This window comes from Bactrocera oleae, chromosome Y, assembly GCF_042242935.1.
Source record: "Bactrocera oleae isolate idBacOlea1 chromosome Y, idBacOlea1, whole genome shotgun sequence".
NCBI classification, from domain to species: domain Eukaryota; kingdom Metazoa; phylum Arthropoda; class Insecta; order Diptera; family Tephritidae; genus Bactrocera; species Bactrocera oleae.
Window position 1 is genome coordinate 1366888 of NC_091542.1, and position 14629 is coordinate 1381516.

The 14629-nt window shown below is 35.5% G+C and overlaps 2 pseudogenes; both read left to right on the forward strand.

The window, feature by feature from the left end:
- LOC138858277 (importin-4-like) overlaps positions 1-11674 on the forward strand; it is a 550887-nt pseudogene extending 539213 nt beyond the window's left edge.
- A 321-nt stretch (positions 11675-11995) lies between these two features.
- The window catches only part of LOC118681692 (importin-4-like), a 70408-nt pseudogene continuing 67774 nt past the window's right edge, over positions 11996-14629 (forward strand).

The following is a 14629-nucleotide window of genomic DNA, read 5'->3' on the forward strand; positions in this document are numbered from 1 at the left end:
AGCTTTTTAGCCAGGGTGGTCTTTTCGAGCGCCCTCCACCAGACGAACACACCATAGAACAGTATTAGCTTTCAAGCAAGGATGAGCCCTAGGTATTTCACCTTCTGCGGTAACCAGCTAAAATAAAAAAAAATGTAGTGACGTAAACAAACAAAAAAAAAGTACTGAACAAAAGTGTGTTGACAAAGCAGAGAAGTGCAGTGGCAATATATAATATATGTATATGTATGCATACAAGTACATATCTACACACAGATATACAGAAAACTCATATGCAATAATACCAAAAAAACAAAAACAGAGGTGGCAATAAGTTAAAATTGTTAAAACATAAATAAAGAAACACATTCACATATGTACAATACATACAATACACAGTGCAAAATATACAAAACATTTTAAACAAATAAAAAACTCACAAATCCGGCGCCAAACCTAAATACAATCTGCCAGAAACACAAACGAGACCGAAATACTAAAGTACCTAAATACAATAACATAAATAAAAACAATTTAAACGGGCGCGAATTTAAAACAAACAATAATAAACAAAAACAACACTCACTAAAACCAGGCACAACTGGAAGCGGAGAAGGAATTGACAAAAATGGAATACACACACGTACATAAAGTACATATATATTATCCCCTCAGAAAACGCCTGAGGGAGTACAAAGTGAGTCGTCTCGTTTTCCTATTCTTTTATTTTATCATGCATATAAGTATGTATGTAAAAATTACAGTTTTATATATAATATGTATATAGAACCTGTAATAACAAATACGTTTACCAAACTGTCTCAGTCTTACAGTGTTTTTTGAGGGAAAAACTGAACACAGTCGGGTATAACATATATTTCCTAATAGATACTTATATATTAAAACAAAAGAACACAAATTAATATTAACTTATTGCCTAACTACACGCTTACCTTTATGTATTCCAACGCACTTATTAACAAACACAAAAAACAAATTCAAGTATATACTTGCACATTTCCAGCAATACCCCTTAGGTTAAAATAAAAACAAACAAAAAACAACAAGCAGGATTGCATAAAATACGTAAGCAAAATAATTATAAAATATGAAAGGAAAAACAGAGGGAAAAAACAAACAAAAATAATAACAAGAGAAAACGTTATCTTCACAGGTGCATTTCTTTTAGTAACCACTATATGTATGATTACATTTGAAAACGTGACTTGCCAACGGTTTGCATCCAAGCATTTTGCCAGTTCTTTCTAGGCAGGTTTTTTGCTATAAGCAATCTTCTATTCGAATTAACGTTAGTTATTGAGGTAAATAGATCTTTCAGACATTTACATAAATTTTAATTTTTTAAGCTGATTGATTATTCACGTTAAAAAATGGAAAACAAAAAATTGCATTTTTAATGCGCTCCAACTCGTAGAACTTATAAATATACTGGAACACGTCCACGCGCACACAACGCCGATCATAGCGTCGAATTTCAGAACGTGTAATTTTACTATAAGTTGTTGTAGTTGTCCTCTTTTTTCCGCAGTAAATCCTTGGATACGACAATTCCTGAGCATCGTCGTCGGTTGAAACGTTCCTTGGGCATCTACCTTGTCCTGGTGCCATTGCAACCCGTTCAATGGATCGATTTTCAACGGGTTCATTGTCCATTAAAGTCTCCTGACCACCTGGATTTAAATCCTCTTCCATTTCAAGTGGTACATTTTCCTGACGGGCATTAAGAAGGTCTCTTACTTCTGCCTCATCTGCAGGATCCGCAATAAATGGCACAGTTTCCTCGTTTCGAGCATTTCCCAGCCAATCACTTGACATTTGGATATTATGCTTGACGTAGAGCTCTGTACCCAGCAGATAGTTTAGTGCCTCCAATATTTTTGCTGGTTGCACTGTCTCTGTCATAAAATTTTGTTCATATTCCAATCGACGTTTCAAGTGCACTTGAATAATATGGCTGTTATCAAATCTTCGTGGAAGCATGGTGGAAGCACTGCTCCACGAATAGCACATTGTCGTTCATATCCTAAGGAGATGATGCGCATAAATGGGATCCTCGGTGATATCAGTCTTTCTTCTAGACCCGTTAAATCCTGAAGGCATTCCGGAATATCAGGAAACTCCAATCCTTCCGATAGGCAGATATTTGGTATCTTGCCCTGACAGATAAAACACTTTTCTAGCATCTTCTGAGCGCGCAAATTTTGTTGAAGTCTGACATTTTTCTAGTTTTTTCACTTGATGAGGGAACCAAGTGCCACCGCAACAGACGCATATTTCAGTGGGTCCTTTCTTTATCAACAATGCGTACATATCAAAGATATTGGCAGCTCGACGTTGACGTTCTTGTTCTTCTAGCTGTACATCAGGAGAAAGTTCACGACGTCTTCTTATATTCCTCCTGGTTTGTCTCTCGCTTTCTGAATGACGATTTGCGGGATCCGATCTATGCAATTGTACTCTTTCCAACGTTGATTCCTGCTCGTTTGCTAGTTGTTGCCTGGTTTGCTGGCGGGTCACTCTTCTTTGAGAAGAATTTAAAATTTGCTCACGACGTCTTCTTATTGGATTTTCTCGACGACTTCTCCTCAATGCTGCATCTCGTTGCCCCTCTTCTTCTCTTATTATTGCATTCTGGCGCCGTACAGAACGTTAAATTGTGTCGCGCTCCTACTCCGCTGCTTTATATTCCGGATCCCAGCGCCTGTTTGAATGACCCATTGTGTTGCGCTCCTGCTCCGCTGCTCTATATTCCGGATTGGTTCTCCTATTTAAATGTTCCGCGGTGTTGCGTTCCTGCTCCGCTGCTCTATGTTCTGGATTCAAACGTCTATTTGAATGACCTACTGTATTACGCTGCTGCTCTGTTGCTCTGTGAAGTAGGTTCTGTCGTCTAGTGGAACATGCAGAACTATCACGAGTTCTCTCCTCATTGCGGTACTCCAAATTTGAGCTGCGTAATTCTGCAATATAGTCAGCGTTCCTTTGTCTATTATTTTCCAAATTTTGACTATATTGTCGTCGGCTTCGATTCAGAGCATTGCGACGTCTTTGTTTCTGCGATTGCCTAGATACTCTTGGCATTTTCAAAAATTATTAAAAAATATTATACAAATAAAAAATATACTAAAATATTAATAACTTAAGTAATAATAATATAATTAAAAGTGTGCGTATTATTTATTGAATGTTTTAGAGCCCGACTTCACATCTGTAAACTCTTTTGCCCTTCTTGGTATCATCAAGCAACTATCGTAGGAATACTAATGTGTTAATTACAGAAAGTGCATTGTAGAGGTTCTTTTTTACCTAGGATATACTTTCTACCTAACTTGCAAACTATGTTTACTTCCTACCTACTCTTCTACCTAGGTTTTGTTTTGTACCTACCCATCAGTTAATTAGGTTTTTAAAACTGAATAATTATCTTTAGATAGTTCTCTATTATTATTAATAAATAATAATATATCTTGAATAATTAGGGATTTATTTATTTTATGGGTAATTAAATAATATTTTTGCTACTTACTCTTATGTATATAATATATTCTTAACATAATTTTCTACTTTACAAATTTATTTAGATCGATCAGTTTGTACGGCAACTATGTGATACAGTAGTCAGATCTGAAAAATTTCTTAGGATATTTTATTGTTACCGTGGCCAATAATCCATGCCAAATTTGACCAAGTAATTTTAGTTGAAATATTAAGGCGTTAACTACAAAAGGGGCATTATCGACGTTTTTTTTTTTACCTAGGTTATGTTTTCTACCTACGTTTCGAACTATTTATTTCCTACCTATTATTCTACCTAGATTTGGTTTGTACCTACCAATCAGTTAATTAGGGTTTTAAAACTGAATAATTATCTTTACAAAGGTAGTTCTCTATTATTATTAATAAATAATAATATATCTTAAATAATTAGGGATTTGTTTATTTTATGGTTAATTAAATAATATTTTTGCTCCTTACTCTTATGTATCTATTCTTAACACATTTTTTAACTTATTGTCCCAATTAGCTACATGTCACACCTTACTTTTGGCACAAGCAAAACAGTTTTTGGCAGATATAAGATAATTTTTATTGAAAGCTCAAATAATTAATTAATCTGATTTGTTTATAATATATTATTTGTAAAGTGGTTAAATCTGACAGCTGTATGCTATAGTGGTCCGATCTTAACAATTCGTTCGAAGATTGAAGTCACATTTTTATTGAAAGCTCAAATAATTAATTAATCTGATTTGTTTATAATATATTATTTGTAAAGTGGTTAAATCTGACAGCTGTATGCTATAGTGGTCCGCTCTTAACAATTCGTTCGAAGATTGAAGTCACATCTTAAGCAATAATCCATACGAAAAACTTCCATACTAAAATTTATTTTGATCGGTCAGTTTCTATGATAGCTGTTTAATATAGTGGTCTGATATGAACAATTCGTTCGAAAATTGTAGCGATATCTTGGACAATCATCATCCATGCCATATTTCGTGAAGATAACTTGTCATAAACAATTTTTTTCATATAAGAACTTTATTTAGATTGTAAGTTTGTATGGCAGCTATATGCCATTGAGAGAAATCGATGCCGGATTTCGTGAAGAACAATTTTATCTAATGAACAATTTTTCCATGCAAGAACTTGATTCCGATCGTTCAGTTTATATGGCAGCTATATGCTATAGTAATCCGATGTGAAAAATTTCTTTGGAGATTGCATTACTTCTTCTAGCAAAAACTTATGCCAAATATTGTGAACATATCGCGTCGAATGAAAAAGTTTTCCATGCAAGCACTTGATTCCGATCGTTCAGTTTGTATGGCAGATATATGCTATAGTGATCCGATCTGAACAATTTCTTCGGAGATTGCATTACTTCTTCTAGCAATAACCCGTGCCGAATTTCGTGAACATACCTCGTCAAATAAAAAAGTTTTCCATACAAACACTTGATTCCGATTGTTCAGTTTACATGGTAGCTATATGCTATAGTGATCCGATATCGGCGGTTCCGACAAATGAGCAGCTTCTTGGGGAGAAAAAGAAGTGTTCAAAATTTCAGATCGATATCTCAAAAACTGAGGGACTAGTTCGCGTATATACAGACGGACAGACGGACGGACGGACAGACAGACGGACATGGCTAAATCAACTCAGCTCGTCACGGTGATCATTTATATATATACTTTATATGGTCTCCGACGTTTCCTTCTGGGTGTTACAAACTTCGTGGCAAAATTAATACACCCGTTCAGGGTATAAAATACATATATGCATACCTATTATATCTATACTTGCTTTAACATAAGTATAATAGCATATAAACATAATTGCACAAGTACCTGTAAGTTTGGTTTTACGCTCTCTTCGTTTTGCGAACATCTGTACGCATATCATATGTACAAGTATAATATATAATCATACGGAATAGAATCTGCCTGTCTACCCTACGCTGGGTAATATTAATCTACTACAATATATAAAATTTTAATTAACATTTTAATTTAACTTTCACTAAAAAGTGATTTTCATATAAATAAATCAACATTGTGGGAAAAATATATCAAATATTATATACAATTTTCTTAATTGTATTGTTTATTAAAATGCAAACAAAAAAAACTCTCAATAAGAAAAAAAAAATACAATAACATAAGTGCATATGCATATGTACATCTTTTCAAAGTCCACATTGGCATATATCCCGCAATACCCCTTGTTACAAATAAGCAGTACTGCGTATAAAACAAAAGCAATAAAAAGCACATTAATCTCTTCAACGAGCTCTAAAATGCATTAGAAAATTAACATACATACGCACAAACAATCCGTGAATACTTGTGTACAAAATGTTTTGATCTCTTCAACGAGCTCTCAATTTCATGAGCACATAAATATATATATATTCACAAGTCCGTGCATTAGGGTGTACCTCAATACATAAATATAAGGACATAATAAGTATTGTTAAATTAAAAGTGCGATTCTTAATAACTTAATTAAGAAAATTAAAATGACCCTCACAACAAAATATTCAAGATAAAATACAAATTAAACAATTTATTTCGCAAGTAATTATTTATCTAGTCCGAAAAACAACTCTTATAAACGTAAAAGAGTATTCTGTATTAATTAGCATTTATCGCTGCGATTTAATCAGTTTACACTGAGAAAAATTTAGTCAACTTTGATACATAAGAAAAAAAGTAGATAACATAACAAAAATGGTTAATGACGACAAAAATCAAATTACACCTGCAAAAGCTACACGCGCACAAAGCATATAAAAGCCAAAGATATTTGTGCCACCAAATTTATTTCTGAGAGTGACAGATTAACACGATAGTGTACTCGATTTTCATCTTCACCGAATCAAGACATCTCTGAATCGTTATTGGAAAAAAAAAAACAAAATATTGACAATTTTTGGACTCGCCTCCAAACGACTCATGATGCCATAGTAGATTATGACAGTTTAAACCTACCACACCATTTTAAATCATCGACTTACGCAATATACGAAAACTGTTTAAACCAGTACAAAGAAAGAAAATCTATGATTTCTGATCAATTAAAGCTAATAAATGCAATTGCCCTACTCGACATCCGAGAGCAGAGCTGCCACAAGTACAGAATCACGAGGCAAGTTCAGGCATCTACCTCGAGGTGCCCGCATGTGACATAGAAACATTTTATAGTGGTTATGAAGAACGGCCGTCCTTTCGGGACATGTTTACAGCCGTATACATCAACCATCCATATTATCACATGCTCAAAAATTGTATCACCTTCGATACAAAACTAAAGGTTAAGCAGGCACAATAGTAAGACAGTTCGCACTAAATGACGACAATTTAAATTTTGCTTGAGAAGCTCTAAAATCTAGATATAAAAACGAAAGACACTAATAAACTGAATATTCTCACAGACAGCAGGGACCCTATACTGGTAAACATATGCATTACCAGAAAAATCGTTACTTTTATGGGAGCCTTTCTAACTACCCAGTACGAAATCGCTGAAAGGGTAGACACAAAAATTATTAAAACCTAAAACTATCAAAATGACTTCAATAGAATCTTTAACAGACCCCAAGCTAGATACAACAGCAATACAAAGAGAAGCTTATATAAAACGCAATCGTTCACAACCGAACATAAAAAACATACGTCATGCGAACTATGCACAAGAGGGCATAAATAACAATCGTGCGAGAAGTTCAAAAACTTAAAAGTTAATGAACGAAATAATTTTGCAAGCAAATTTAATTGCTTCTATTGTTATAAAAGACACCACTCAATGCTTCATTACAGCACATATCCCAGCTCACCCCAAAGCAGCGCTTATAAGAAAAGGGTTTAATTGAAAACGCAAATCCCGAAAATCAATATCGCGAAAACTGCCAAGAAGCACCATGCTACTCAAAGGCATTAAAAACCCAAACACTACACAGCGAAAATCAAAGTAGAGTACTATAGTACTACCCACAGCAGTTGTCTCCATCGAACACCGAGGAGAACTGTTTAAGCTTAGGGCCTTAATAGACCTAGGATCACAACAACCATTTATAGCGTCTAGGGCACAAAACAGGCTACAACTGCCAACAAACCTAGCCAATTTTGAAATCAATAAATAGCAAGCATTGGCATAAGGTTTCACACCTAAAGCTATTAGGCCGCGATCTCATACCACAGATAATACTTGAAGGTATTGAGAAAATTTCAAACACACTTCTTGTACAAAATACTATATTCGATTGGATTCTAAGTGGACTGGTTACAGAACCAGTTTCCACATCAACAACTTAAATTGACGAAAGTTTAAAAGAATCCCTTAGTTCACAATTAAGGAGATTTAAGGAGTTAGAAAAACGCTCCCTCATATCAAGTACAACCCCAGAAGAGTAGTATTGTGGGGACTTCTACAAAGCCACAACTACTCGATCAAATAATGGCCGGTACGTCGTACGACTACCACCAAAACCACAATTTTCCAACATTCTACAAATTGGCACAAAAACCCAAGTCAGAGCTTTTTCTGACTACTCCAGTGTTAAAAACATAAATATATATAATTCAACCAAAACATCCAAATATATTACTAAATATTCCAAAAGAAAATTTGTTGTACACTAATTTCCTTAAATTTGAAAAGGGCAACATAAGAATACAGGGGACCCAATGGAATGCGATATCCAACCAATATTCGCATCTCCCGATTCTTGGCCACAATCGCCCACGTCCATACATAATATCGTTCGCAGCCTAATTGTCCGCAGCATAATCGACACCTACATATGTTACTATAGTGGCTCATATTGTAGTTGCCTAAATTTTTATAATTATGAAACAATTAAAAAATAATGTTAAGGGATCACCATATTCTTAATGTGATTCAGTGACGCACCTAGACTTACCGAAAGCAAAGGTCTCAGTTATGGCATCGATCTAAGCGCTCCTTATATGATTGGTTTATGGGAATCAGCTATAAAAAGCTTCAAGTCCTACTTTAAAAAAGTGTATCTCAAACATAAATATATCGAATTTACCACATTACCAACTCAAAAAAGAGCCATTCTAAATTCACGGCTAATCACTGTACTCTCGCAAGATCCCTCTTCAAAGGTTTCAAAAGAGCATCCATTCTGGCCATATCTGAGTCAGGCGTGGAGTCGCTAACCTTAATAAGCCGACGGTAAAGAAATTTTAAATAAACGATACAAAAATAAACTCATAAAAGAAACAACCGCAGAATACAATAAATACGAAAAGCAACTTCATAAGTAAAACCTTAAAGCACTGCACTGATGCGCATGTACATCAAAATGCATACAAATTATATTTTAAAAATCAAAGCCGTTTTATACACTACAGGTCAATATGGATACAACATTACTCCATCACCATGTGACCCACCTCGCGCTCGGCTACTTCGGAAGCAGTATGTCGAAATAAATACATATACCGTTTTAGTAAACATGTGTAAAACTAGGAAAAATATACTCAAAACCACACTCAACATTTGAAAACACTACACATGATGACACACCACACAGCAACTCAACAAAATGGACGGGATCATCGCCCACACATTCAATTCACAAAACGCATTCGTTTTCGTCTACGGGCCTGATCGCCACATCATTTTGTTCTTTTCGATTGGTCAAACCGTGTGATAAACTTCATAATAATTTTTAATTATATATTTATAACAATAATAATAGAGCCGTGTCAACCTTGCATACGATAAAATCAGTGGTGTGTGCTCCCTAACAAATTGGGGACTTAGTCAGCCATGTTTAAATGCATTCGCACCATGGATACTAGTTTGGCTAGTAGTAACGCTACACACAGTTCTAGTCGTAATAGACTTATTACGTCTAAAGGGCCTACTTTTGATTTTGCTACTAGTAAGTGGCTTGTGGTCGCAATGTCGCTTTGTGTGCGTACGTATACAGAAGCCGTGTAGTTCGACTTTGTGCTCTGGGGCATAGTTTACCCATCGAGGGATTTGTATCTGTGAGATATCATTTAGATTGCTCGCAAACTGGGACCACTTTTCTAAACGAAATGGTTTTACTTGTTCATCCCAGTCGGTTCCATCTATCCATAATTCTTGTATTAGTCTTTTGGCTTGCATTATAATTGCCGAAAGCCATCCTGCGACGTCGAAAGGTTTTGAAGCAGAGAATAAAATTTGTCGGTTTGTTATGGCGGATAATGCTGATATTGACTATGTAGTATATGAAAACTTGTTAGATATCTCATTCCATTGTATATCCAGAGTTTTTGTTGTAATTTCCTTTTCGAATTTAAGGAAATTACTGTCCAATAGATTTTCTATAGGTATGTCCTTTAAGATATTAGGGCTCTGACCTAAATATTATAATTCAGAATTAAATCGTAGACAATCTGTATTCTTTCAAATCTATCGACTGTGAAGCAAACGAAGATGAAGCCACTAATTACCCAACTGAATTTTTAGACTCCTTGTATGTACCTGGTTTACCACCGCACAATTTGCAACTTAGGGTTGCCTCGACAGTGATCACGATTGGAAATTTAAACCAACCAAAACTGTGCAATGGAACACCTTTGGTGATAAGAAAACTGATGAGCAATGTGATTCCCGCGTTGATATTCAAAGAATCTAAAAGAAATTTAGAGACGAGGAAGTTCTTATTCCAAGGATTCCGATGATCCCAACGGATATGCCCTTTGAATTTAAACGAATTCAATTCCCGATTCGTCTTGCCTTCGCCATGACGATTAACAAATCACAGGGTCAATCATTGACTATTTGTGGCCTCAATCTAGAAAATGTATGTTTTGTACATGGCATGTTTACGTGTTGGTAAACCATCCGCTTTATTTGTTCTTGCGCCTGGGAAAAAAACAAAGAATGTCGTTTACCACAAGGTACTTGAATGAATAGAGTTTATCCGAGTGCATCACATGCTACACAACATACTTTAATTTAATCATTTTTTTTCTGACTCGTGTTTGAAGTACTTAATTTTAATTTGTATTCTCTTTCTGTATGTATTGTTGATCATAATAAAATACTTTCATATATCTATCTATGTTCATATTTATTTTGTATCATTGTATTACCTTCATCAGAGCCTAAATTAGTTCAGCTAAAAGATAACACGACATTAATTGACTGTTAGGCGGTACGAAGTTCGCCGGGTCAGCTAGTATATATTGTATATATTAGATTAACAAATTATTGATTGCCTTAACTTATGCGCTTACATTTGAATACCCATACTCACAACAACCACAAAAAAAAAATTCAAGTTCAAGTATTTACGTTCAACGAATTTCCGACATTATCCCTTAGGCTTAATAAAGCAAGTAGCAGGACTGCGTAACAACAAGTTAGCTAAAGGCACAATAACAATTAAAGCTTGAATCTACAGCAAAAAGACAAAAATAGAAACATACATACATATACATTCAATCGACAAACAATACGCAAATTGCATTTATCGATAAATCTTATAAGTAAAAATTATCTTATATATTTACGTATATAATTACATTCGAATATATTAACATAAGCGCGGTGGGTAAAAGCGCCAGCAGAGGAGGCCGATGAAAACGAAGATGATATCGATATTGAAAACTCGGATGGGGAGGATGATGATTTGAACAACATTGCGGGATACCGTGTTGAAAATTCATATTTACATGAAAAAGAGGATGACATTTTAGCATTGCAGAAATTTGCCGAGCATACCACCACAAGATTTGCAAGGCGTTCAAGATGATCGATCATCCACAGGAAGACATACGTAGAGTGTCAATTTACGCATTGAGCTCCTTCATTGTGGCCCTATACAAACCACAATATTTGCAAGGCGTTTCCAATGCTATTACAATCTTGATACCCAAATTGGGCCAAATTGTGCATATGACGATGTTTCTGTTGTGTTGTTTGCACTTGTAGGTGTGAGTGACCTTTTGAAAAAGTTGAAGCAAATCTCTTTACCAACGGTTAAACTTCGTGATGTTGTCTTCTCTTGTATAAGAGAAGTGCTCCAGGGCAAGGTCGCTTGCCAATTTGACGAGTCACTGGAGATGAAGACGAAGATGCTGAGGAGAGCGAATACGATGAGGCTATCGTAGAGTGTGCTGGCAATATACTTGGTTATTTATGATCCTTCGAGCCGGAACGGAACAAACAACGAAAGCACGGCGAAATCAGTCACACAAGAAAAAACTTCCAGTTAATTTTCTTATTAGCTGTTTTTATTCAATCATTCTTTAAATCACATCTGCCAGCTGAGGTAGTACGGATAATATTGGTGCAATTCACATAACGTTTTGCAAATAATTATATACAAAAAGCAGAAATTGCGATACATTTCTTTGTAATAAGAAAATAATTGGGAACTTTGTAAGCGTGTAATTTTAGTGAAAAGAGCGAAAAACTACTGGAATAAGAGAGAGAGAACAAAAAGAAATTTTTAGAATCCCAAATGCAGCAAATAATCCAAATTATTAAAAATTTACTTTCGGATAAAGATTTAATCAAAACGACCACCGTTGATTCACAGGAGGCTTACAAGCATCCTGAGACTGTACCAGCTTTTTGTGAAATTGCCGTCTCGGCACCGGAGCCACAGGTGTGTCAATATTCTGCTGTACTACTTAAGAAGCACTTAACAAAATTGCGTCACTGGAACAAAGTGCCGGTTGAGCAACAGCAAATTATTAAGCAGGTTATGCTTAGTGCACTCATGCACGAGCAGCAAAAGTCTGTACGTAATTTTTTGGTGGTTTGGTGCGTCACGAAGCCAAAAAATCTGACTCATGGATGAGCGAAGTGCTAAGGTTCATCTACAGCTACTGCTCTTCTACCGATTCTGAGCAGAGCGAGCTAGGTTCCTTTTCATTTGCTATTTTGGCTGATACGGCCCCGGATCAATTTTTGCAGCATATGGAATCGGCTTCATATTGGAACGGAATGTTCAACATTCTAACTGGTATGACTTCTTTGGTGCCGTTCACATTGGGTCACAATACAGCCGAACAAACGTTGCAGAAAGTCCACACCGTTAATTGTTAAATCCCTTCAAGCATTTGCTGTGCAGCCTGAGGTCGATCAATTCGTTTATGTTTTTGATATTCTTGAGAGTATGGCAGATGTAAATGCTAAATTGTTGAACAATCACATAAAAATGTTGTTGGAGTTCTGCTTGGAGGCAGCAAGTAATGTCCTGTTTGATAGCGCCTATGCGCATAAAAGTCGCGGCTTACGTTGGCTGATTGGTTCGCCTTAAGAAAAAACTGATTATCAAACGAAAGTTGATCGAGGCCATAATTTGAATTGTTTCCAATTTGATGGCAACTGAGCCCGAAGATGAAAACGATGAGGAATAGTTGTTGGGTGCAGACAACTCGAGTCCGATGACAAGGGCTACTCAAACAATGGACCTTGCACTGAGCGTGCCACCAGAGAAATTGACTCCGCCATTATTGCACCTTTTGGAGCCCGCCTTGCAGGGTCAGGACCCACTTCCACGTCGTGTTGCCTACTTAAGCATGGCCGTTATAGCCGAAGGATGCTCGGAGGATATTTGCAACCAATATCTCGAAACCATGCGACGGAACATCTTTCGGTTTGAGCACCCGCCTTCCCTAAATTCATTTCGTTTTAATCAATTAATTTTACTAGCGTTGAGTGAAATCGAAATTAATTTCGTACTTGGTTATTATGGTGGTATGGCTAAATGACCACTCATTCCCCATCCCCATAAGACACTGTCACACCACATTCACCACATCAATTCACATCCACATCACCGCACCATGAACCAACATGAACAAAAATACAACATCACCACGATCACACAACAATAAAGCCATCAATAGATATATAAGGGACTACAAAAGGATCCCGTACGCTTCTTTTTAGTATCGATTCGCTTACGACGGAACATCTTTCGGTTCGAACAGCCGCGTTCTTTTAATTCACTTCGTTCTTATTAACTGATTTCTAGAGGTGAGTGAAATCAAAATAATTTCGTACTTGGTTATTTATGTCCTTCGAGCCCTAGTGAACAGAACTATGGGTCATTAAACGTAAAAGAAAAAAATAATAATAATTAATTAACGTGAACAAAAAATAACAGCGTGAACAAAAAATAATATGCCAAAAAATGAGCAAATAGTGAAAAATAACCGGTTCATTTATTGGAAAACAAATTAAAAAAAACCCGTGGAGTGACAAAAAGAGAACAAAAAAAACCAAAAAGGTACAGTGACAGTTATTGGAAAAAAAAGTACAGTGTAATATAAAGAAATATACAAATATATCTATATGTTATTTGTGTACATAAAGAAAATATATGTATGTGTATATATATATACACTAGCTTCTACCCGCGGCTTCGTTCGCATCGAATCCATCAAATAAATAACTGATATCATTATAGTAGATATGGATCCATATAAAGAATATGTTTTATATATATTCCAATTCTTAGTTATGAAATTACGACGACGCGTGGTTCTTACTTCTGCATCATTAATTCTTCTTGCCTGCAATTGTTCTTGCGTTTCCGTTGCTCTTCTAGCTTCCTGCTGCTAAGCTTGTCTTTTCGAACGTACTCGTGCCTGATGAGAAGTTTCAGCTGCTCTCAAAACACGTTGTCGATCTGCTTGCTGTTGCCTTCTCAGCTCTGCTTGAACTTCACATTTTTTATTTCGTGTAACTTTAGCCTTACGCACCGGCGTAGAATTTCTTGACAGCGCCGATTTCCGCTTTCGAGGCATTTTTATATTTAATAAGAGTAACTAATAATATTTGTGTTATTTCTCTGATTTACGTTTTTATACATTTATGTTTTCTTTCATTTTTAATTTTTTCGACAAACAATCATTTCTGCCAAACTTTTTTTTTTCAATTTCAAAATTTTCAAATAATCTTCCAAAATACTTTTTTTAATAATCCGTAAAAAATTTATAAATTTTGTAATAAAAAGTATCCTATGTTCATTCTGACACCTCTAAGAGTATATGTACAAAATTTCATGATGATCTGTTAAATAGTTTTTGCGTGAAAGCTTAACAAACAAACGGACTTTCGCATTTATAATATTAGTATAGAT